Source organism: Kogia breviceps, chromosome 15, assembly GCF_026419965.1.
Source record: "Kogia breviceps isolate mKogBre1 chromosome 15, mKogBre1 haplotype 1, whole genome shotgun sequence".
Classification (NCBI taxonomy): domain Eukaryota; kingdom Metazoa; phylum Chordata; class Mammalia; order Artiodactyla; family Physeteridae; genus Kogia; species Kogia breviceps.
The window spans coordinates 62,009,737-62,034,377 of NC_081324.1; the positions used below are offsets into that span (position 1 = coordinate 62,009,737).

The window sequence follows — 24,641 nt, forward strand, 5'->3', positions numbered from 1 at the left end:
GTGGGGCGGGGCTTGAGGGGAGGAGCTCAGAGGGAGGAGGGCGGGGCTTGGGCCGGGCGCCAACCTCGGCGCGGCACGGGCTGGAGCGCGGGTCGGCCCCGCCGAAGCCGATGGGGCTCAGACGGGTGGCCCTCTCCCTCAGGGCGGAGGCCGTCGTCGATCCTTCGGACACCTGTCTCGGTAGGTCCCTCGTCACATACTTGCTTGAGAGGCTATTTTCAGTGGGGCCTTGTCCGTGGCAGGCACCGTCCTAGGCCCTGGAGGAGCTAGGGCGGCCGTCAGGAACCGGACCCACAGCAGGTGAAAATGCGCGGCCATCAGTCTCTCAGCAGTGAGAGGAACTTGTGCTCCCAGACGAGGTGGAGTAGCGGGAAACGAGGGAAAATGTGTGAGATACTGTGACTGGTTAAGTCGTGTGGGCTCTGCCTGGGGGGAGGAGGGAGGGTTCTTTTCCGGTTCGGGTTCGAGTAGGCGAACGTGACCGTAGCTGAGATCCACACAGCACAGGCTTTATTCAGTGGCCAAAGAACGGAGAAGCGGGAACTGAGTTCACGGGTCAACTTCTGCCCGCCTGGCCGTGTCACCGGAGGGTAGGTTCTTGTTTCCTCACAGAATTCAGAGCCCCACACGGAGGCGAAGCGAGGGTTTACTGAGCGACCGCACGCTGTCGGGAGGGAGAGCGGGCTGCTCGGGTGAGCAGCTGCCCTGAGTTTCCTACCGCGAGTTGGTTATATGGGGCGTGGAAACAGCTGGGAAGAATATTTATTACAGGGCGCGACTGAGGGGAGACTTCTCTCGATCTCATTTCCCTTCTCCGCCTCCCCAAGGACGGGAGAGTTTTGGTCCTCTTTGGTCTTTTCAGGTCTGTCGTGGCCTCAGGTGCAGTATGGATACTGCCCGGGTCACAGTGTTAATTCTGTTGTAATGAGGCATAATGAGCAGAAGGTTACTTTCCGATGACGCTGGAGGTTCCTGCCTTTCTTGTTTGCCTCTAGGACCCCTGTGGTCAGAAGATGTATGATTTCCTGTCAGACTCTCATGCCTCCCTTCTCTGTTCTTATCTGGCCAACTGCCTGCTCCAACACTGGCCCCCTCAAGGAGTTTGGACCCTTAAAATCTTTTAAGGGTCAAAGGGTCAATGGTCCGTCTTATGAAGCTGCTTCAAGCCGAGCAGGGGCATTGTCCCTACCTGTGGGGTCCAGACCACCTTGCCATCTGTCAGAGATAGGGGTATCGGGGTCATTGGCAGAAGCAGGGATGGAAAGTGGGGAGTGGGGGAGGGGCTGCAACCCTGTCCAGGTGATGTTGATAGTCCCCATCTTCATGTGGGCTGGGTTGAAATCCCTGGCGTACCATCATCTGCAGGTGAAACTGTTGTAATCTGGAGGAAACAAACTTAACACGCAGGTTATAAAGGCAGGGGCCCAAAATCAGTAAAAGTACTATTGCAATCAGAGGTCCAAGTAGGGGTAGGAACCAGGGGTATGTAATACCCCTCTGACTACAGTCCCAATGGAGTCGGCGCTGGGGTTACCCTTTCCAAAGATGTATAGCCATTGAGCCTGTTTATATACCTTTTGGATATCTTCTTCATCTGGCCAGTGGCGTTGATGTAGGTGCAACATGTTTTATTGATTATTGTGCCTACCCCTCCCTTCTAAGCTAGGAGATAACCCAAGGCCAGTCTTTTACCATCACCACATTTGCTAGGGAGTTAAGGGAGGTTGAGAGTCTGGAGAGTGCATTCCCCGTACTCCTGGCCAGAGTAGGTAGAGTAAGTGACAGGTTACTAAGCGTTGCCTTGTGGTATGCAAAGCTTCCCTGTGGGACCACCAAGCCAATAGCAGCTCCAATTCCTGCCAGGAGGAGGCCAATCGCACACTGGAGCCAAGGATGGGGAATGGAGATATTTATATGGATATTACCCCAGGGACTAAAAAGGCGAGTGTGTAGGATCCCATGGTTAATCTTTTATGTATGCATTGGTAGCCCATGGCTCAGAGGAGACTCACATAGATGAGACCCTGCAGCCTTCCTTTTGGGTGGCCACAAATTATGAGGTGTCCCCTTGGAGCACATAGCCATGTCTGGGATCTGTTTTCCTGAAGAAGCTGGCTCTGCCAGGTGAGGTTAGGATTCATTGAGCAGGTGCAGCTGGGGCTAAGTGGCCCTCCTCAGATCCCCACCTCAGGCAAGTGGGTCTTATATGGGGGAAGAGGTTCCTCTTCATGTGAGGCAGTCACGTTATATTTTGTGAATGGAGGAGGTAGAGTGCCCCCTTTCCAGCTTCCAAAATGGGGGTAGGTCTTGGACTCCCGGGATCCCAGGGATGCCAGACATATCCAATGGGTAGAATTCTGTGTCTCATCTAGCTCTGTTGAGGTCACTTCAGGTGTCCCCCTTTTGCATTTGTATCTTTGAATAGACCTTCAACATATGGGTTGTGTTCTACCCCTAAAGATGGCTGTCAGATCATGCAATCTTGAAAGTTTGAAGATATGATCCCTGTGTGTTTTAGGAAAAGGCTGGGATCTTTCAGTCAAGTTAATGCAAATGACTGAGGACAGGTTAAAGCATGTCCAATTGACCGTGGAGAGAGGCTCTTCTGTAGGTGGGTCCCAAGACCAATTGGACTGGTTAAGAGTATAGAGGGAGGTGTTGGCCGAGGCTGGGTAGAAGATGGGCCACCCCGGGGCCTCATGGGAGTTGGCATGGCAGACCCAGAAGTTAGTAAGATTTTCATTTTTTCCTATGGTGGAGGAAATTTGTACTATGGAGTTGCCGCTCCATCCCCCTTGTGCAGATATCCACAGGAGGGAGAGAAATTTTAGGGTGAATAATGGCTTCATGGTGGCAGTGGCGAGCTAAAAGTGAACAGTCTTCTTTAAACCCAGCATGGACAGAGGAGTTCTTCCCTGGCAGGGGTGGTTAAGTGAACTGGTAAAATGTAAGTAAGAGAATAATAGCAAAAATGGTAAGAGTTCAACCCACCAAATCATTTTACGTATCTGCCAACGATGTCTGTCCTTTGAGTATATATTCAACTTCTTGGTTTTTAAATAGGAGCCTCAGGACTTTGGTAGGCTCACAGGTCCAGTTGGAAGTGTCTTCCTGTTCATAGCCAGGGTCCTGTTTGGATTTAAGAGGAACTGGCTTGATTTGGGACAGGTGAACCCAACTGTTGATCCCTTGTAATTTAACTGCAGTAGGGGTGCTGAGAAGGACCTAGTAAGGGCCCCTCCACTTGGGCAGTAATTGATCAGAGGGGGACCCTTCTCTCCATGTTTTTAAGAGGACAAAATCTCCCAGCTGAACATGAATGGGGTCAGTTTCCTGGCTGGGGGCCTGATTTTCCATATTCTGAAATCGCCTTTTGGACCAGTCCCAGATTAATTAGGTACTTAATAAGCTCACTGGTTTCAGTATCCACCAAAATGTCAGAGGATAAAAAGGGCCTACCATAAGTCATTTCAGACAGGCTGATCCCTAGCCCCATTTTAGGTGCCCCCCTGATTCTCAAGAGGGCTATAGGTAAAAACTTTGTCCAAGGTTCTAATGTCTCTTGACAAAGTTTAGCCAGGATTCTTTTCAAAGTTTGATTTGCCCTTTCCACCTTCCCCGATGGTTGAGGCCTTCAGGCAGCATGGAGGTGGTAGCAAATGCCTAGGGCAGTAGAGATTTTTTGGGTAACCCTAGCCATAAAAGAGGGACCGTTATCACTTAGTAAAGACCGTGGAAGTCCAAACAGAGGAATTATTTCCTTTAGTAATGCCTTTATTACCTCCTGAGCTCTCTCAGTCTTGGTTGAAGGCTTCCACCCATCCGGTAAAAGTGTCAATAAAGACCAGAAGATATTTATATCCCTGGGAGGATGGCATCTGGGTAAAGTCTATTTGCCAGTTCTCCTCTTCTTTGGATGGGCTGGAGGAGAGGCGGAGGTCTTAGTTTTCCCCCTGGGTTATTGTGGTAACATATATTACAGACCGCTGTGACCTCTAGGCTAGTCTGAGAAAGGCCCATGCCAGAGAAGACTTTTTCCACCAGGCTAGTCAAAGCATCCCACCCCAGATGAGAGAAGTCATAGAATGATTTTTAAATATTCCACTGTAATGCTCTGGACAGCATTATTGTTTGTTCCTTAATCCACAGCCATTGGGGCCCTCTTGGTATACCCTAGTTCAGGCCCACTCTATTTCCTTGATTGTGTACAGGGGTGACAACAAAGTGAGCTGGGGGTTGATTATGAGGGAGTAAGGTGGCCTGAGCTGAAGGTGTTTTTTTGTTTTTGCTTTTTGAATTTTTTTTTTTTTTTTTTTTTTTTTCGGTACGTGGGCCTCTCTCTGTTGTGGCCTCTCCCGTTGAGGAGCACAGGCTCCGAACGCACAGGCTCAGCGGCCATGGCTCACGGGCCCAGCCACTCCACAGCATGTGGGATCTTCCCAGACCGGGGCATGAACCTGTGTCCCCTGCATCAGCAGGCGGGCTCTCAACCACTGCGCAACCAGGGAAGCCCTGTTTTTTGAATTTTATTGAAGTATAGTTGATTTACAATGTTGTATTTCTGCTGTACAGCAAAGTGACTCAGTTATACACATATATGCATTCTTTTTCATATTCTTTTCCATTATGGTTTATCATAGGATATTGAATATGGTTCCCTGTGCTATATAGTAGGACCTTGTTGTTTATCCATTGTATATATAATAGTTTGCGTCTGCTAATCCCAGACTCCCAACCCTTCCCTCCCCCACTCCCCTCCCCCTTGGCAGCCACAGGTCTCTTCTCTATATCTGTGCATATGTTTCTGTTTCATAGATATGTTCATTCTTGTCATATTTTAGATTCCACATATAAGTGATATCATATGGTATTTGTATTTTTCTTTCTGACTTACTTTGCTTAGTAGAATAATATCTAGGTCCATCCATGTTGCTGCAAATGGTATTATTTCATTCTTTTTTTTTGGCTGAGTAGTATTGCATTGTGTGTGTGTGTGTGTGTGTGTGTGTGTGTGTGTGTGTGTATCACATCGACTTTATTACCCATTCATCTGTTGATGGACATTTAGGTTGTTCCCATGTGTTGGCTGTTGTGAATAGTGCTGCTATAAACATAGGGGTGCATGTATCTTTTAGTATTATAGTTTTGTCCAGATATATGCCCAGGAGTGGGATTGCTGGATCATATGGCTACTCTATTTTTAGTTTTTTGAGGAACCTCCCTACTGTTTTCTATAGTGGCTGCACCAATTTACATTCCTACCAATAGCGTAAGAGGGTTCCCTTTTCCCCACAACCTCTCCAGCATTTATTATTTGTACACTTTTTAATGATGGCCATTCTGACTGGTGTGAGGTGGTACCTCATTGTAGTTTTGATTTGCATTTCTCTAATAATTAGTGATGATGAGTATCTTTTCATGTGCCTATTGGCCTTCTGTATGTCTTCTTTGGAGAAATGTCTATTTAGGTCTTCTGCCTATTTTTTATTGGGTTGTTTGTTTCTGTGTTATTGAATTGTATGAGCTGTTTGTATATTTTGGAAATTAAGCCCTTGTTAGTCACATCATTTGCAAACATTTTCTGCCAGTCTTTAGGTTATCTTTTTTTTTTTTTTTTTTTTTTCCGGTACACGGGCCTCTCACTGTTGTGGCCTCTCCCGTTGCAGAGCACAGGCTCCGGATGCGCAGGCTCAGCGGCCATGGCTCACGGGCTTAGCCGCTCCACGGCATGTGGGATCTTCCCGGACCGGGACACAAATCCGTGTCCCCTGCATTGGCAGGAGGACTCTCAACTACTGAGCCACCAGGGAAGCCCCTGTAGGTTATCTTTTCATTTTGTTTATGCTTTCCTTTGCTGTGTAAAAGCTTTTAAGTTTGATTTGGTCCCATTTGTTTATTTTTGCTTTTATTTCTGTTGCCTTGGGAGACCTGAGAAAACATCTGTATGATTTGTGTCAGAGAATGTTTTGCCTATGTTCTCTTCTAGCAGTTTTATGTTGTCATGTCTTATGTTTAAATCTTTAATCCATTTTGAGTTTATTTTTCTATATGGTGTATTCTAACTTCATTGATTTGCATGTGACTGTCCAACTTTCCCAACACCACTTGCTGAAGAGACTCTCTCTTTCCCATTGGATATTCTTGCCGCCTTTGTCGAAGATTAATTGACCATAGGTGTGTGGGTTTATTTCTGGGCTCTCTATTCTGTTCCATTGATCCATATGTTTGTTTTTGTGCCAGTACCATGCTGCTTTGATTACTGTAGCTTTGTAGTATTGTCTGAAGTCTGGGAGGGTTGTGCCTCCTGCTTTGTTCTCTTTTCTCAGGATTGTTGTAGCAATAAATAAATAAATAAATTTATAAATTTCTGTGGTTTCCTATTTCTGTAGGCTGTCTTTTCATTTTGTTTATGGTTTCCTTTGATGTGTAAAAGCTTGTAAGGTTAATTAGGTCCTATTTGTTTATTTTTTGTTTTTATTTCTATTGTCTTGGGAGACTGACCTAAGAAAACATTGGTACGATTTATGTCAGAGAATGTTTTGCCTATGTTCTCTTCTAGGAGTTTTATGGTGTCACATCTTACATTTAAGTTTTTGACCATTTTGAGTTTATTTCTGTTTATGGGGAAAGGGTGTGTTCTAACTTCATTGATTTACATGTGGCTGTATGACTTTCCCATTACCACTTGCTGAAGAGACTGTCTTTTTCCCATTGGGTATTCTTGCCTCCTTTGTCGAAGATTAATTAACCATAGGTGTGTGGGTTTATTTCTGGGCTGTCTATTCTGTTCCATTGATCCATATGTCTGTTTTTGTGCCAGTACCACTCTGTTTTTCTTTTTGTTTTTGTTTTGATTTTGAGAATAATATGTTAACTTTTCCATACAACTGTATTGTAATGTCATTTTTAAATGTAAAGGAACATATCCTTACAAGACCAAAATAACCCACAGTCCATGAGATTGGATTTTCCTTTTTTGTTTGTTTCAACAAATGTGCACCACGATGGTTCAACAATAAGGCAAATGCCATGAATATGAAAGCTGTAGTTTGCAATATACCACATCTAGAACACAGGGGAGGTGAATTAGACACAAGTGGTACTCATTCTAATTAAACGATCAGGAAACATCATGACAAGTTGGTCTGCAGCATCAAAAGTGTCCATTTAAGTGTCTTTTTTCTTAATGATCAGAGGTCCCACATTGTCTCCAGTTTCTTCATTGTGTTTTGTGTGAGAGCCATCACAGAGTGGGAACTTCTCGGACCTCCAACAGTGGCAGTACACAACTTTATCTCCCAAATCCTCCATGTCAAAAGCATGTACTACCTTGGGGTTGTCTTTCCGGATGTGAGGGTTTACCATAGATTTGTTGTGATAATCTTTGACATAAAATCTTTTGTAAGCTAGATATCCAACTGCAACTGTCCCAGCAGCAATGGTAACCGCTGCAATCCATTCAGCTCATATGCTGGAAGTCATACTCATGGCGCTGTCGCTTGCAAGGATGTACACAAGACACTGAGCACTGACCGGCTCGAGTGCACAGCGGGAGTAAAGGTGCGACAGGCGTCTGTCCTAAGGGCGAACTGCAGGCTGCCAGTACCACTCTGTTTTGATTACTGTAGCTTTGTAGTACTGTCTGAAGTCTGGGAGGGTTATGCCTCCTGCATTGTTCTTTTTCCTCGGGATTGCTTTGGCAGTTTGGGTCTTTTATGATTCCATATAAATTTTAGGATTATTTGTTCTAGTTCTGTGAAAAATGTCAAGGGTTATTTGATAGGGATTGCATTAAATCTGTAGATTGCTTTGGGTAGTATGGCCGTTTTTACAATATTAATTCTTCCAATCCAAGAGCATGGGATTCTTTCCATTTCTATGAATCATCTTCAGTTTCCTTTATTAATGTTTTTTAGTTCTCAGCATATGTCTTTCAACTCCTTGCTCAGGTTTATTCCTAAATATTTTATTTTTGGGGTTGTGATTTTTAAGAGATGCCATTTTATTATATTACCTTTCTGATATTTCATTGTTGGTGTAAAGAAATGCAATCGGTTTCTGTATGTTAATCTTGTATCCTGCTACCTTGTTCTATTCGTTTATCAGTTCTAGTAGTTTTTGTGTGGACTCTTTAGGGTTTTCTCTGTATATTATCATGTCTTCTACATATAATGACAACTTTATCTCTTCTCTACCATTTGAATACTTTTATTTTTCTTTTCTGATTGCCGTGGCTAAAACTTCCAGTACTATGTTGAATAGAAGAGGTAAGAGTGGGCATCCTTGTCTTGTTCCAGATTTTAGCAGGAAGGCTTTCAGCTTTTCACTGTTGAGTATTATATTGGCCATTGGTTTGTCATAACTAGCTTTTATTATGTTGAGATATGTTCTCTCTATACCTTCTTTCAAAAGGGTTTTTATTATGAATGGATGTGGAATTTTATTGAATGCTTTTCCTGCATCTATTGAGATGATTGTTGTTTTTGTCTTTTCTTTTGTTGATGTGGTGTATCACATTGATTGATTTGCATGTGTTGAACCATCCTTGTGACCAACTTGGTCATGGTGTATGATCTTTATGTGTTGTTGGATTCAGTTTGCTAATATTTTTTTTGAGAATTTTTGCATCTATATTCACCAAAGATATTGACCTGTGATTTTCCTTTTTGGTGGTATCTCTTGGTATCTTTTGTGTGGTTTTGGTATCAGTGTGATGGTGGCTTCATAGAATGTCTTTGGGAGTGTTCCTTTCTATTCAGTTTTTGGAAGAGTTTGAGAAGGATCTGAATAAGTTGTTATTTGTATGTTTGGTAGAATTCACCTGTGAAACCATCTGGTCCTCAACTTTTGTTCGTAGGGAATTTTTATTTTTTATTTTTATTTATTTTTAAAATGTATTATTTTTTAAAATTTATTTTATTTATTTTGTTTTTGGCTGCATTGGGTCTTCACTGCTGCATGCGGACTTTCTCAAGGTGCAGTGAGGGGGGGCTACTCTTCATTGTGGTGAGCGGGCTTCTCATTGGGTGGCTTCTCTTTGTTGTGGAACACAATCTCTAGGCATGTGGGCTTCAGTAGTTGTGGCATGCGGGCTTCAGTAGTTGTGGCTCTTGGGCTCAGTACTTGTGGCTCATGACAGCTTCTTTTATGATTTGAAGATCTTGGATCATTGTATATTCCCCATTTGGTTTGAGAACACGTAGGATTGGAGTATTACAAGGAGATTGGCATGGCAACAAAAGCCCATATTTGATGAATTTTGAGATCAGGGATTGGAGGCTTCATCAAGCCTCTGGTTTTGTGGAGTATTGATGCTTGGAAGGGAAGTTATTAGCCTCCTTTAAGGTGATTTTCACAGGAGTGGCAATCTTTGCCTGTCATTAGATTTCCTGGTCCCAGACCTGTGGATGTATGAGTTCTTTAATTTCTGGGGAAATATTTTGAGCTGGACTGTCCATGTCTTGTATAATGCATAGTCTAGCCAAAAATAGGTCTTGGTTTTGGTTTACAGGGACAGTAAGTGTCACTTACTCAGGGAGAGAAAGATTTGGAAGAATGAAATCTCTTCCTAATAATGGGCTGGGGCATTCAGGCATGACCAGAAACTTGTGAGTTATAAGAAACTTGCACCAGATGCAAGTTAGAGGGGTGGTGAAATGTTTTCATTTTGGCCTTCCTTCTCCCCCAACAATAGAGCAGGTTTGGGGGGCCAGGGGCCTAGCGTGAGAAGTCAGGACAGAGTAAGTTGCTCCTGTGTCTAGTAGAAACTGGACAACCTGCCATGTCATTGGTCACCTGTGGTTCCTCCCATGTGATAATGACTTTCTTCTTGGGAGGTCCCAGGTCCCATCTATCAACCACTGCCATGACTGGCAAGGGGGAGGAATTTCCCCACTCCCTTTGGATATGAGGGCATTCCCTTCTCCAGTGGCCCATCTTCTTACAGAGTGGGAATGGTGTCTTGGGTGGAGGCTGAAACCTGTTTTCTGGGCATTCCTTGCTCCAGTGTTGGGGGCTCCCACAGTTAAAACAGCCTCCTTTACCTGGCGGGGGTCTTCTGGGAGTGCCTTTGGGGTGACCAGGAGGTGAGTTAGGTCCTGCCATGATGGCTGCCAGAAGCTTGGCTTGCTAATGGTCCCTTAAGTCATGCTGTTCCTTCCTTTCTTCCTCAGCCTGGTCTCTGTTGTTAAAGACACTGAAGGCCATATCGATAAGAAGGTTGCAAGGGGTTTTGGGGCCCCATGGCAAGCTTTTGACAGATGTTGGGGGCTGACAAGATAATGAAATGGGTTGCAAGTACCATGTGTCCCTCAGAAGTGTTTGGGTCAACAGTCATATACTTTTAGAGGGCATCTACCAGCCTGGCCTGAAATAGGGCTGGATTTTTGTCCTGACCTTGAGTGATCTCTTTAACCATCATAAATGACAGGTTTAATTATGTATAGTTTCATCCCTTCAATGAGGCAAAAGATCATGTGGTCTCTTTTAGGGATACCAGTTTAGCCTGGCTGATACTCCCAACTGGGATCAACCAGTGGCACTGCCATCATGCCCACAGGATAATGATTGGGTGGGGCAGCGTGTAATCCATCCACATATGCTTGAGCCTCTGCCCAAATGTAGGTGTTTTCCTCAGGGGTGCAGCAGTGGGAGATGGCAACATTCAGGTCCTTCTAAGTGAGGTTAAAGGAGAAATTTAGTCCCTAGAGTTCTTCAGTGAATCAGCTAGGGTCCTCCAAGAATGGGTGTAAGCGGGTGCAACACTGGTTAAAGCTGGACAAAGAAAAGAGCGCAGGCTCAGTAGTTGTGGTGCACAGGCTTAGTTGCTCTGCGGCACGTGGGATCTTCTGGGAACAGGGCTCGAACCCGTGTACCCTGCAGGCGGATTCTTGACCACTTCAGCACCAGGGAAGTCCCTGTATCATATTTTAGATTCTACATATAAGTGATATCATATTATATATATATATTGCATTTTCTTTATCCATTCATCTGTCAATGGACATTTAGGTTTGTGTGTGTGTGATATGATACTATGTTTTTATTTATTTATTTAATTAAAAATATCTTTATTGGAGTATAACTGCTTTACAATGTTGTGTTAGTTGCTGCTGTACAACAAAGTGAATCAGCTATATGTATACATATATCCCCATGTCCCGTCCCTCTTGAGCCTCCCTCCCGCCCTCCCTATCCCACCCCTCTAAGTGGTGACAAAGTACCGAGCTGATCTCCCTGTGCTATGCAGCAGCTTCCCACTAGCCATCCATTTTACATTTGGTAGTGTATATATGTCAGTGCTACTCTCTCACTTCATCCCAGCTTCTGCTTCCCACCCTGTGACCTCAAGTCTGTTCTCTACATCTGCGTCTCTATTCCTGCCCTGCCACTAGGTTCATCATTACCGTTTTTTCAGATTCCATATATGTGTGTTAGCATGCGGTATTTTTCTCTTTCTGACTTACTTCACTCTGTATGACAGACTCTAGGTCCATCCACCTCATTACAAATAACTCAATTTCATTCCTTTTTATGGCTGAGTAATATTCCATTGTATATATGTGCCACATCTTCTTTATCCATTCATCTGTCGATGGACATTTAGGTTGGTTCCATGGCCTGGCTATTGTATATAGTGCTTCAATGAACATTGCAGTACATGTATCTTTTTGAATTATGGTTTTTTCAGGGTATATGCCCAGTAGTGGGATTGCTGGGTCATATGGTAGTTCTATTTTTAGTTTTTTAAGGAACCTCCATACTGTTCTCCATAGTGACTGTATCAGTTTACATTCCCACCAACAGTGCAGGAGGGTTCCCTTTTCTCCACACCCTCTCCAGCATTTATTGTTTGTAGATTTTTTGATGATGGCCATTCTGACCGATGTGAGGTGATACCTCATTGTGGTTTTGATTTGCATTTCTCTATGTTTCCATGTCTTGACTATTGTAAATAGTGCTGCTATGAACATAGGGGTGCATGTATCTTTAATTTTAATTTAATTTTTTTTTTGGCTGTGCAATGTGGCATGCAGGATCTTAGTTCCCCAACCAGGGATTGAACCTGTGCCCTTGCAATGGAAGTGCTGATTCTTAACCACTGGACCACCAGAGAAGTCCTTGCATGTATCTTTTAGAATTATAGTGTTGAATGAGTATATGCCCAGGAGTGGGATTGCTGGATCATATGGCAACTCTATTTTTAGTTTTTTTGAGGAACCTCCCTACTGTTTTCCATAGTGGCTGCACCAATTTACGTTACCACCAGCAGTGTAAGAGAGTCCCCTTTTTTCCCCACCCTCTCCAGCATTTATTGCTTGTAGACCTTTTTTCTTTTTTTAAATAAATTTATTTTTATTTTTTGGCTGTGTCTTTGTTGCTGCGTGCGGGCTTTCTCTAGTTGTGACGAGCAGGGGCTACTCCTTGTTGTGGTGCACGGGCTTCTCATTGTGGTGGCTTCTCTTGTTGTGGAACACGGGCTCTAGGCACACGAGCTTCAGTAGTTGTGGCACGCGGGCTCACTAGTTTTGGCTCATGGGCTCTAGAGTGCAGGCTCAGTAGTTGTAGCTCATGGGCTTAGTTGCTCTGTGGCATGTGGGATCTTCCCAGACCAGGGCTCGAACCTGTGTCCCCTGCACTGGTAGGCGGATTCTTAACCGCTGAGCCATCTGGGAAGCCCTGTTTGTAGACTTTTTAATGATGGCCATTCTGACTGGTGTGAGGTGGTACCTCATTATGGTTTTGATTTGCATTTCTCTAATGATTAGTGATGTTGAGCATCTTTTCATGTGCCTATTGGCCATCTGTATGTCTTCTTTGAAGAAATGTCTATTTCGATCTTCTGCCCTTTTATCGATTGAGTTGTTTGTTTTTTGTTGTTGAATTGTATGAGCTGTTTGTTTTGGAAATCAATCCCTGTTGGTTGCATCATTTGCAAATATTTTCTCCCATTTTGTAGGTTGTCTTTTCATTTTGTTTGTGGTTTCCTTTGCTGTGAAGAAGCTTGTAAGGTTGATTAGGTCCCATTTGTTTATTTTTGTTTTTATTTCTATTGTCTTGGGAGACTTACCTAAGAAAATATTGGTACATTTTATGTCAGAGAATGTTTTGCCTATGATCTTTTCTAGGAGTTTCATGGTGTCATATCTTATGTTTAAGTCTTTAAGCCATTTTGAGTTTATTTTTGTGCATGGTGTGAGGGTGTGTTCTAACTTCATTGATTTATATGCAGCTGTCCAACTTTCCCAACACCACTTGTTGAAGAGACTGCCTTTTTCCCCTTTTTATATTCTTGCCTCCTTTTTTGAAGATTAATTGATTGTAGGTGTGTGGATTTATTTCTGGGCTCTCTGTTCTGTTCCATTGACCCATGTATCTGTTTTTATGCCAGTACCACTCTGTTTCGATTACTGTAGCTTTGTAGTATTTTCTGAAGTCTGGGAGGGTTATGTCTCCTGCTTTGTTCTTTTTTCCTGATTTTTGTTTTTGTTTTTTTTTGTGGTATGCGGGCCTCTCACTGTTGTGGCCTCTCCCGTTGTGGAGCACAGGCTCCGGATGCGCAGGGTCAGCGGCCATGGCTCACAGGCCCAGCCGCTCCGCGGCACGTGGGATCTTCCTGGACCGGGGCATGAACCCGTGTCCCCTGCATCAGCAGGCGGACTGTCAACCACTGCGCCACCAGGGAAGCCCTCCTGCTTTGTTCTTTTTCTTCAGGATTGCTTTAGCAATTCTGGGTCTTTTATGGTTCCATATAAATTTTAGGATTATTTGTTGTAGTTCCGTGAAAAATGTCATAGGTGATTTGATAAGGATCACATTAAATCTGTAGATTGCCCCCAACATACATATTTGAAACCCCAACTTCCAATGTGACTGTATTTAGAGATAATGCAATATCTCTTATGAATATACATGCAAAAATCCTCAACAAAATACTAGCAAACCAAAGCCAACATCATATTTGAAGGATTATACATCATGACCAAGTGGGATTTACCTCAGAATGTCAGGTTGGTTCAACATAAGAAAAGCAATCAACGTAATACATCACATTAATAGAATGATTTTTTAAAAATCACATGATTGCTCCCACAGTATGGCTGGCGACATTAGCTAGCGCTTGCTCTACTCTCTCTAACGGGGAAACAGCGGACTACAAGAGATTGAGCTGTACCTGCCTCTATTTCCAGCAGACTCACGTTCAACTTTCGCTCACCAAAAAAAAAAAAAAAAAAAAAGGGGGGAAATTTTATTAACCCTTTTTTTGTTGTTGTTTTTTGCGTTACGCAGGCCTCTCACTGTTGTGGCCTCTCCCATTGCGGAGCACAGGCTCCGGACGCGCAGGCTCAGCAGCCTTGGCTTCTACGGGCCCAGCCGCTCTGTGGCATGTGGGATCTTCCTGGACCAGGGCATGAACCTGTGTCCCCTGCATCGGCAGGTGGACTCTCCACCACTGTGCCACCAGGGAAGCCCTAGCCCTTTTTAAAAAAAAGTTAATATAATATTATAGCAAAAAAGGAACCTGAACTTTAGTAACACAGCTGGAACAATCCGCAGCGGCGGCAGCAGCGGCAGGAGAAGATATTTAATTTAGTTGATTTTCTGTGGTTGTTGGTTGTTCGCTAGTCTCACGGTGATGGAAGCTGCACATTTTTTTGAAGGGACCGAGAAGCTGCTGGAGGTTTGGTTCTCCAGGCAGCAACCCGATGCAAACCAAGGATCTGGGGATCTTTGCACCATCCCAGGATCCAAGTGGGACATACTTTTGAAGGATGTGCAATGTTCAATCATAAGTGTGACAAAAACTGACAAGCAGGAAGCTTATGTACTCAGTGAGAGTAGCATGTTTGTCTCTAAGAGATGTTTCATTTTGAAGACATGTGGTACCACCCTCTTGGTGAAAGCACTGGTTCCCCTGTTGAAACTTGCTAGGGATTACAGTGGGTTTGACTCAATTAAAAGCTTCTTTTATTCTCGTAAGAATTTCATGAAGCCTTCTCACCAAGGGTACCCACACCAGAATTTCCAGGAAGAAATAGAGTTTCTTAATGCAATTTTCCCAAGTGGAGCAGCATATTGTATGGGACGCATGAATTCTGATTGTTGGTACTTGTGTACTTCGGATTTCCCAGAGTCAGGTAATCAATCAGCCAGATCAAACCCTGGAAATTCTGATGAGTGAGCTTGACCCAGCAGTTATGGAACAGTTCTACATGAAAGATGGTGTTACTGCAAAGGATGTCACTCGTGAGAGTGGAATTCGTGACCTGATACCAGGTTCTGTCATTGATGCCACACTGTTCAGTCCTTGTGGGTATTCAGTGAATGGAATGAAATCGGATGGAACTTATTGGACTATTCACATCACTCCAGAATCAGAATTTTCTTATGTTAGCTTTGAAACAAACTTAAGTCAGACCTCCTATGATGACCTGATTGGGAAAGTTGTGGAAGTCTTCAAGCCAGGAAAATTTGTGACCACGCTGTTTGTAAATCAGAGTTCTAAATGTTGCACAGTGCTTTCTTCACCCCAGAATATTGAAGGTTTTAAACGTCTTGATTGCCAGAGTGATATGTTCAATGTTTACAATTTTGTTTTTACCAGTTTTGCTAAGAAGCAGCAACAACAGCAGAGTTGATTAAGAAAAATGAAGAAAAAACGCAAAAAGAGAACACACATAGAAGAAGGTGGTGGCTGCTTTTTAGATATTGATACCAAGGGCCATGCTTTCCATAACTACCACCTTGTAGTTGCAGAAAGCCCTAGATGTAATGATAGTGTAATCATTTTGAATTGTATGCATTATTATATCAAAGAGTTAGATATCTTGCATGAATGCTCTCTTCTGTGTTTAGGCATCCTATGCCACCCTTGCTGTGAAATTGAAGTGCATGTAGAAAAAACCTTTTACTATATCAAACTTTACAACATTTGTGAAGACAACTCAATTTGGTTTATGCACAGTGTATTATTTATCCAGGTATCATCCAGAATTCCCCACAGACAAGGCTTTCATCCTCATTAGGTGTTGGCCTCAGCCTAGCCATCTGAGACTGTTCTATTAAATTGCTACCAGGATTTTGCATCCAGTTACCTCCACTTTCTAGAACATATTCTCTACTAATTTAATTTGAGAAAAGAGCAAAGTTGACTCAATTTTGTATTTCTTCTTGTCCTCAAACAATTTTTGATTCTTTCTGGATTGATGCAGTGATGTTTTTGTTCCTTCCATATTTATAAATGAAACACTTTTTTAAGTGTTTCTAAACATAAATTCTACTTGGTTTGAAATCAAGTGGTTGGAACACTTTTGACTTTTAAACATGTTGTTGATTCAGAGCTTCATTGAAGAAGCTTTCAATCAGTGGATCAGTCCGATTCTGTAATTAGCGCACAGTACCTAATGTTATGGTGCTATTATGAGGACCAATGCTCAAAGTGGATTTTGTTCTTGAACAGTGTCCCAGTAGATCTGATGAACATTTATTGGCTTGATGTCTGATTCCTGCCCCCCACCCCCACCCCTGCCCAATAGATTTAAGATTTCCATTTAATGTTGAGAAAGTGCACAAATTTGTATGGAACAAAGCCTAGAAAAAATGAAAACATTAGATTGAATAGTAATCTAAATTAATCCTAGTGTGTATGATAGAGGAGGGAAAATTTTGGTGCCATAATTTCTCTCTTCATGGTGTTGGACTTAAATCAGTTGAAATGTATTTCTATACCACTGTTTAAGCTTCAATAAAGGTTTGCTTAATTTGTTGTCTAGTGACATTCAGAAACTTTTCTGTTTATGTATTTTTAAAAATAGTATACATGACCAAATACTAGACATCTAAAATTTTTATAATTAATTGAGTAAATCAATATTTAATGATCATTTTTAAAGATTTATGGGAGTTGTAATAAAGATAAGATCTCTAAGCTCCTGGGAGAACAGATTTAAACATTTTTTTGTTAGTGGCTTCATACCTGAAGTTCTAAGGAACTCATCTGGGCTATATACCAGGATATCAAAGAGTAGAGAGGGTGTAAGTAGTAAGAATAAGAATGCTAGAGTTTGGAGCTAGAAAAGTGAAAAGTTTGAAGGTGGAATAATCTAACATTTTTTATGAAATAGGCTCTTGATGGTGGGGTGGAGGCAGAGTCTAACTCATGGTTATTTCTATTAACTAGAACAGAGTTATGAGCTTTTGATCATTGTGCCATGCAGGTATATATCTCATCATCTGAGTTAAAAAGGGTTGATTGTAGAAAAGCGGGTTGTTACATATGTGTGCAATACCTACAGCACCCGATTCTTTTACGTGAACAGGTAACTGAGTTTGGCAGACACTGGTGTTAATCAGATTCAGGGACATAATCTGAAAAATATGGTAAATGTGATATCACACTATGAAAGATAAAAGGCTTTTATTATCCTAGCCAGATAACTCATCATTTTCTGGCTACCCACCTTCAAACTTGACATTCTCATCTACCCTTTTTGTCATAATGGAAGAAGTACTGGTCCTTTGGATTCTATCCACCCATTCCTACCTTCAGAGACTTTCTGAGTTCACTGCAAGCATGTCCACTGTTGATCACCATCAGTTTGTTTTACTTTTCTGGTTTCTTCCCACTTATGTTTGCTCCTTAGGGGCTACTTTATTAGTCCTTTACAGGATGACAAGTGTCATTTCTTATCCCAAACTGAACTCTCTTCAGACTACTTCTTGCAATCTAGCATTTTTCTGAGTTGTTCAAACCAGAAACCTAGGATGAAATTGAGGCAGGGTCATAGAGATCTGTTATGTGACTAAGATTGGAAGAAAACCATTGGCAGTGTCAAGAGATGTCCAATATGCTGTTGGATATGTGAGCTAGGAGCCCATAAAAATACATCGAGATTTGTAATCAAACATCTTAATTGGATGTATATTAAAAAAAATTGTACCTCGAACCTTCACACCCTAGCTTTGATAGTCCTCAATTCTGCTTTGGTACATTCATCTGTCCACTATACACACCTCTTATTAGGTAAGATTTATAAAATTGAAATACACAAATCTTAACTACAATTTTGAAAATGGATATTTTTAGCCCACAGCCATATCAGGACAAAGGAAGGTTCCCTTATACCCCTACGTAAGCAACAAAGCACTACCCCTACTTTAGTTGGTAGTTTAACTACTATCCATATTTTTTCACCATAGCCTAGGGTTTCCCTCCCCCCCCAGCTCTGAAACTAAATTGAATCACTTAATGCTTTCATTAATATAAAGTTTTGAGAGGTTGAACCATGTATTTCTTTTTATTGCTGAGTAGTATTCCATTGTATGAATGTACCACAATTTCTTTAGCTATTCTCCTGTTAATGAACACTTTGTTTCCAATTTGGGAAAAATATGAATAAAGCTGCTATGAACATTTGCATGTAAAAACAAAAAATCACATGATCATCTCGATACAGAAAAGGCATTTGACAAAATCCAACACCATTTCATTAGCGAAAACACTTGGAATACTAGGGAAGTTAACTTTCTCAACATAATAAAGGGTACTTGTGAAAAACCCACAGCTAACTTCTTACTCAATGGTGAAAGACTGAAATCTTTCCCTCTAAGATCACGAACAAGACAAGGATGCCCACTTTCACCACTACTATTTTTTTCTTTATAAATTTATTTATTTATGGCTGCATTTGGTCTTTCTCTAGTTGCAGTGAGCAGAGGCTACTCTTCGTTGAGGTGCATGGGCTTCTCGTTGCGGAGCATGGGCTGTAGGCACACGGGCTTCGGTAGTTGTGGCACGTGGGCTCAGTAGTTGTGGCTTGTGGGCTCTAGAGCGCAGGTTCAGTAGTTGTGGCGCACGGGCTTAGTTGCTCCGTGGCATGTGGCATCTTCTCGGACCAGAGCTTGAACCCGTTTCTCCTGCATTGGCAGGTGGATTCTTAACCACTGCGCCCCCAGGGAAGCCCTCACCACTACTATTTAACGTTGTACTGGAAGTTCTAGCCAGATCAATTAGGCAAGAAAAAGAAATATTAGGCATCCATATTGGAAAGGAAGAAGTAAAACTATCTGTATACACACATGACATGATCCTAATTATAGAAAATCATAAACAATCCATTAAAAGTTACTAGAACTAATAAATTCAGCAAAGTTGATGATATTAAATAGGGAGTGAAAGTCAATCTCTCATTCTCACTGCTTAAAGGTAATTTTCTTAGAGTTTTTTTTGGTGTGCTGTGTATGTGTCCATACAGTTTACATGTATTTACGAGCATATAAAGTATATTTTCATTTGAATGAAATTGTAGTTTATACACTTTGCTTTTCTGATTAACATATACTTTTGTATGTTAATAGCATATACTTCCACCCAGTTCTTTAATAAGCTTTCTGGTATTCTATGGGAAAAGTGTAACAGTTTCTAACCAAGGGTCAGTTAGACTGCTTCCAATTTATTTGTATCTCAGATGCTACAATGAACATTATTATTGATGCATATATATATATATATATACACACACACACACACGTGCCAGTATATATTCAGTGGATGATATCCCAGCAGAGAAATTGCTTGGTAAACATTATTACAAAAAATAAATAAATTACATGTGTTTGGGGGCTAGGACCCTGAGACTGCTCACGCGAAGCTGTGCTGCACAGTTTGTCCACCAGGTGGCAGGAGAGGTCTATTAATCTATTAGTCTATTAAAGGCAACTGTGCATTGTGCATTCAGAAAACTTTCAAGTATCACAGGCTGGTCTGGATTTTTTTCCTCCTAAATGATGTTACTGTTGTTCATCTATAACAATGCTAATTATTTTCTATAAGGTGAAGCTGATGTGATATTTTCCGTCTGTGGTGATGACTTGTGCTGCTGTTCCTGATAACGTGCCTCAAGTAAAGGAATCTAAAGACACAATATTAATATCTCCTACATGACAACGAATAAGAGAATGAATTACAACATCAAACCCTAACAATGCAAGTTTCATGAATGACAATAGCAGAACATTTAGAATATTCCTAGTCACCACTTTACTCGGTAGTGATCAAACATTTTTCTAAAACTATTGGTCACAGTAGTGCACACAAATCATAAAGTTCGTAAATTTTTCCTAGTTGTATCTTCTCGAGAGAAAACTGATGATTGTTTTGGACACCAGACCCCTTGGTCATAAGCCATCTTTGCAATGCCAGAGGCATAATGGGAATTGGATAGAATTAAAGTGCCCAGAAACAGAAATAAGGAGCAAAAGTTAGACTACTTATTGTAGAGACTTACTTCAGGAATTGTATTTAAGGGTTGGGAAGAGGAATTAATTACATAGAAACATATACCACAGAAAGTAAACGGTCACAGAGATATACTATTTTAATAAAACATGAGACTATCTTGGCTGTGTTGAGGTTCAGGATAGTTCTGACTCTGGTTAGAGAGCTGTCTCTGGATGATGATAATATTCCTACATAGGATCTTGGAAGATCTAGATGCTGATGGTGCCGGCTGGAATCCTGCCCTCCTGCCCTCTTGTTCTAACTGCATGGAGGGTTGAGGAATCCCTGTAAGTCAAATCTTCATGATCATTGTATTTCAGGATCAATTAAACATCAGAGCCTAATGAAGAATATCCATGACAGTGGGAAAGGAACGGCTCCAAAAGTTCTTCAAAACTCCTTACCTGCTGGGAGATTGATTTTCTATCTAAATTAAAAAGCTATTCTGGTACAGCAGTTTTCAAACTTATTTATTTTTAGCAGCAGACTCTTGTAAAAGTGAAATTTTGACACTGAATCTCAATATATAACATGTGAATAGCTTAACAAAAAAGACTAGGACCACCGGTTGAAAAGCCTCTCAATTTACCCCACAGGTGACCCACGAAGGCACTAGGGTTTCCTAAACTCGACCAGGTGGCTCTGCAGTGGTGACAACAGATGAAGCCCCACCCACCCTGGCCAACCTGCTCCCAGGTTTATGATGCCCTTGGAGTCATCCGTGACTCCCTGAACAAGCACTTATCTGGAGCTCGCTGTTTGCCAGGTACCGCAACCGAGCGTGGGCACACAGAAATGAGCCAGGCCTGGTCCCATCCCAGAGCTCAGTCTAGTGCAGGACGCCTTTCCAAACTCCAGAGCGCTGTGATTGCCTTGGCTGCTCATTAACAATGCCTGTTCCTGGGCCTCACCCCAGAGATAACAATTCAAAAGCTAAGAGAGAGGTCGAGCCTAGATACCTGCTTCCTTAATAAGCATAATCTGGTGGGAGAGACAGAAACACAAACTGGTGCAGTAATTCTAAAACAATGTGCTGAGAGTAACGATGGAGGTATAGGGCACAGCCGTAGGAGGGCGAGGGGGCCAAGGAGCACCCCAGGGCACAGCCAAACAGAGCTCTGGAGGGAGTGTGGCATGGTGTTGGGACACTGCTCTGAGGGGCCAGCTAGGGAGCTGTGCAGGAACCCAGAGAGGGTGGTGCTGGATAGAGCCAGGTCAGGAGTCAGCAGGGACAGTGACAGCAATACTAACCACAGTCATGTACTCTGTCCTCACTAATTCCCACAAGTCCCAAAGGACTTTTTGTTTTTTTTTTTACTAGTAGCGTTCCCATGTCAAGGATGATGATACTGACATTTGGAGAGGTTAGCAATTTGCAGAATGGGAGCCAGGACTGGAACCCAGGTTTGTTCCTCTTCAAACCCATGCCTTCAGCTACAACTATTAAATCGTATTGGCTCTTAAAGAATGTGGAAGAAGTAAGGGATTAAAACAATCTAGAAGAGGTAAATCCCAAAGGACTCGATGATTGTTTGGATGTAGGGGTCTAGCTTGGCGTGCCCGGGTGATGCCAGGGACCTGGGCAGTGAATCCTAGGAGAGGAGTCTGTTTAATATGGGAGATGTGTGGCCATGATGCATTTGAAGTAGGACCTAGAGAACACCGCGTGGGGAACTGGACAGATGGGTAGGAATGAGATGGAGAGGCAGGCTGGGGACTTAGTGGAAACCAGGACACTCAGTGAATCACTCAGGGAGCAGGTGTAGAGGGAGAAGAACAGAGAGGGAAGAGACGTGTGTCCTGGGAAGGACCAGTAAAGAGGATGCAGAGGGAGCAGAGGTCCCAGGAGAGAAAGCCCAGTACTTCTCACGCAGCACAGAGGCCCGGGGGAGGGGGACAGAACGGCACCCGTTGGACTGGAAGTGCAATGGTTACTGATGACTAACGAGAGGTTTCGGGAGCCCGTTCCAGCCTGCGGTGGAATACATAGTAGTAAAGGAGCGGGAAGAGCAGATGCAGACTCTTGCTTTGAAAGGTTTAGATGTGAAGTGGGGCACAGCTCCCAAGATGCTGTGTGGTGGGGCCAGGGGTCTCCATTTCTAATAGGCTCCTGGGCAGCTCTGCTGCTCCTGGACCAGACTTGGTGGAACAGAGTGAGTGAAATGGTGATCTTTGACCAAAAATGGAGGTAGCAGTATAGGACTTGAAGCCGGGTGTGACGTTCATCTGTGTTTAACAGTCATTGATATATTGTGTGCCTATTGGGTTTCTGACTCTGGAAGTAACAAGGTTAATGATAACCTAGTTCCTGATGGTCATAACACGTGGTGGTAAGTCTCAGATGCAAGTATGTGCAAGTAGTGATGGAACCACAGAGGTGCTGACACCTCTGTGAGCCGGGCTTGGCCACTGGGACCCAACAGCTGTGAGTAAGATGGCTTTGAAAGCGAGGCAGGTGCAGGTCACAGTGAGCCTAGAGGCCACCCTCACTGCGCTCCTGCCCTCGGGCCCCAGCTCCACCACTAAGTAGTGTCTCTACAGAGATGTTTCCTGGTTAGGGTCTTGGTTTCCCCACAACCTCTCACTGCAATGTTTTCTGACTGTCACCATCAGCCCAGTTTCTTCAGCCTCATGCTCAATCGTGTTTGTGGAAAATGCTGATTGTAAATGATGATGCTTTTTGCTTTTTTTCAGTGGTTTGAGAGACGGCAATTTATTTATTTTTGGCTGCATTGGGTCGTCATTGCTGCGCACGGGCTTTTCTCTAGTTGCGGTGAGCAGAGGCTACTCTTCATTACAGTGCACGGGCTTCTCATTGTGGTGGCTTCTCTTGTTGCGTAGCATGGGCCATAGGCATGAGGCATGCAGGCTCAGTAGTTGTGGCTCGCAGGCTCTAGAGCGCAGGCTCAGTAGTTGTGGCACACGGGCTTAGTTGCTCCACAGTATGTGGGATCTTCCTGGACCAGGGCTTGAACCTGTGTCCCTTGCGTTGGCAGGCAGATTCTTTACCACTGTGGCACCAGGGAAGTCCAATGATGATGCTTTTTAAAGCCAGAATGACAGCACTGAGCTCAGAGCCCAGCACAGGGCGTGTTTCATAGCTGGCCACAACGGCCAGTCACTGCAGCATGGCTGTGGCGGACTCATCTCAGCTCTGCCCTCAGAGTGTGATCACTCAGCGCACTTTTACACCTCCTCAAACCCCAGTCTGCTCGCTAATAAAATGGGCAGCAGAGCTGACATGGGAAGATCGCCGTGAGGTTAGAGCGCAGGTGGCAAAGGTGGAGTGTGTGGAGCGTGGAGATGGTGGGGCCAGGATCCTAGACCAGGTCTTTGGGCTGCTTCTGCTATCTCCCCACTTCACTGACTCATTGCACAGGTAGGCTCGGGATGACTGCTCGCTGTGGGTGTTGCGCTGGGTGCTGCCCTTACACCCCAGCTCTTTCTGCAGAGCGACACACTCTTCTCAAACTAGCATCTCGCTTCTCTGCATTTGAACTGTATTTGTCGAAGTGCAAGGTAAATACAAATCTAGAGTAAAAATGATTTTTCCCGAGTGCAAAAGGTAAGGGGTCTCTCCTTTACTTGTTCTTAGAGCATCTACTCTAAGACAGTTCTAAGTTGTCTTTTTGAGATCTATGTAAATGTTTTTATTTATTTTTAATTAAAAAAAATTTTTTTGGCTGCGTTGGGTCCTTGTTGCTGCACGTGGGCTTTCTCTAGTTGCGGCGAGCGGGGGCTACTCTTCGTTGCGCTGCCTGTGCTTCTCATTGCAGTGGCTTCTCTTGTTGGGGAGCACGGGCTCTAGGCATGCGGGCTTCAGTAGTTGCGGCACACGGGCTCAGTAGTTGCAACGGGTGGGCCCTAGAGCGTGCGGGCTTCAGTAGTTGTGGCGCATGGGCTCAGTAGTTGTGGCTTGTAGGCTTTAGAGTGCAGGATCAGTAGTTGTGGCGCACGGGCTTAATTGCTCTGCGGCATGTGGGATCTTCCTGGACCAGGGCTCGAACCCATGTCCCCTGAGTTGGCAGGCGGATTCTTAACCACTGCGCCACCAGCAAAGTCCTATGTAAATGTTTTTAAAGGCTAACTAGGCCTTTGGCCAGCTGAACAACCCAGGAATGTTTTTTCTCAGGGACTTGGGAGCCATCCTTTTGAAACATTAGCCTAACTTACAGGGAGCACCTGGCTTCAGGCTGCAACCCTACCTCCTATGGGAATGAGAAATATATTTCTCCTTTGGACACAGACAAGTAGTGAACCCAAGTGGCCACTCTAATTGCCGGGTGAACTTAAGATGAGCTCTGACAAGCGGTGCTGTCAGTCTTCTCACTTGACATCCGGGTCTCGAGGGTCGCACCTGCCT

At 43.4% G+C, this 24,641-nt stretch overlaps 1 protein-coding gene and 2 pseudogenes across 5 annotated transcripts in view; 2 read left to right on the forward strand and 1 right to left on the reverse strand.

Moving 5' to 3' along the window:
* Positions 1-36: 36 nt before the first annotated feature.
* PRELID3A (PRELI domain containing 3A) overlaps positions 37-24,641 on the forward strand; it is an 82,302-nt gene continuing 57,697 nt past the window's right edge. For 4 of the 5 annotated variants that reach the window (XM_059039919.2, XM_067015808.1, XM_067015794.1 and 1 more), the window contains exon 1: positions 46-180. The gene's annotated coding sequence lies outside the window, so the exon portion shown is untranslated. Of the gene's footprint in view, positions 181-24,641 lie in introns of all 5 variants that reach the window. The other variant, XM_067015804.1, reaches the window with a different exon arrangement.
* On the reverse strand, positions 7,023-7,488 carry LOC131742292 (CDGSH iron-sulfur domain-containing protein 1 pseudogene; annotated as a pseudogene).
* On the forward strand, positions 14,580-15,731 carry LOC131742282 (S-adenosylmethionine decarboxylase proenzyme pseudogene; annotated as a pseudogene).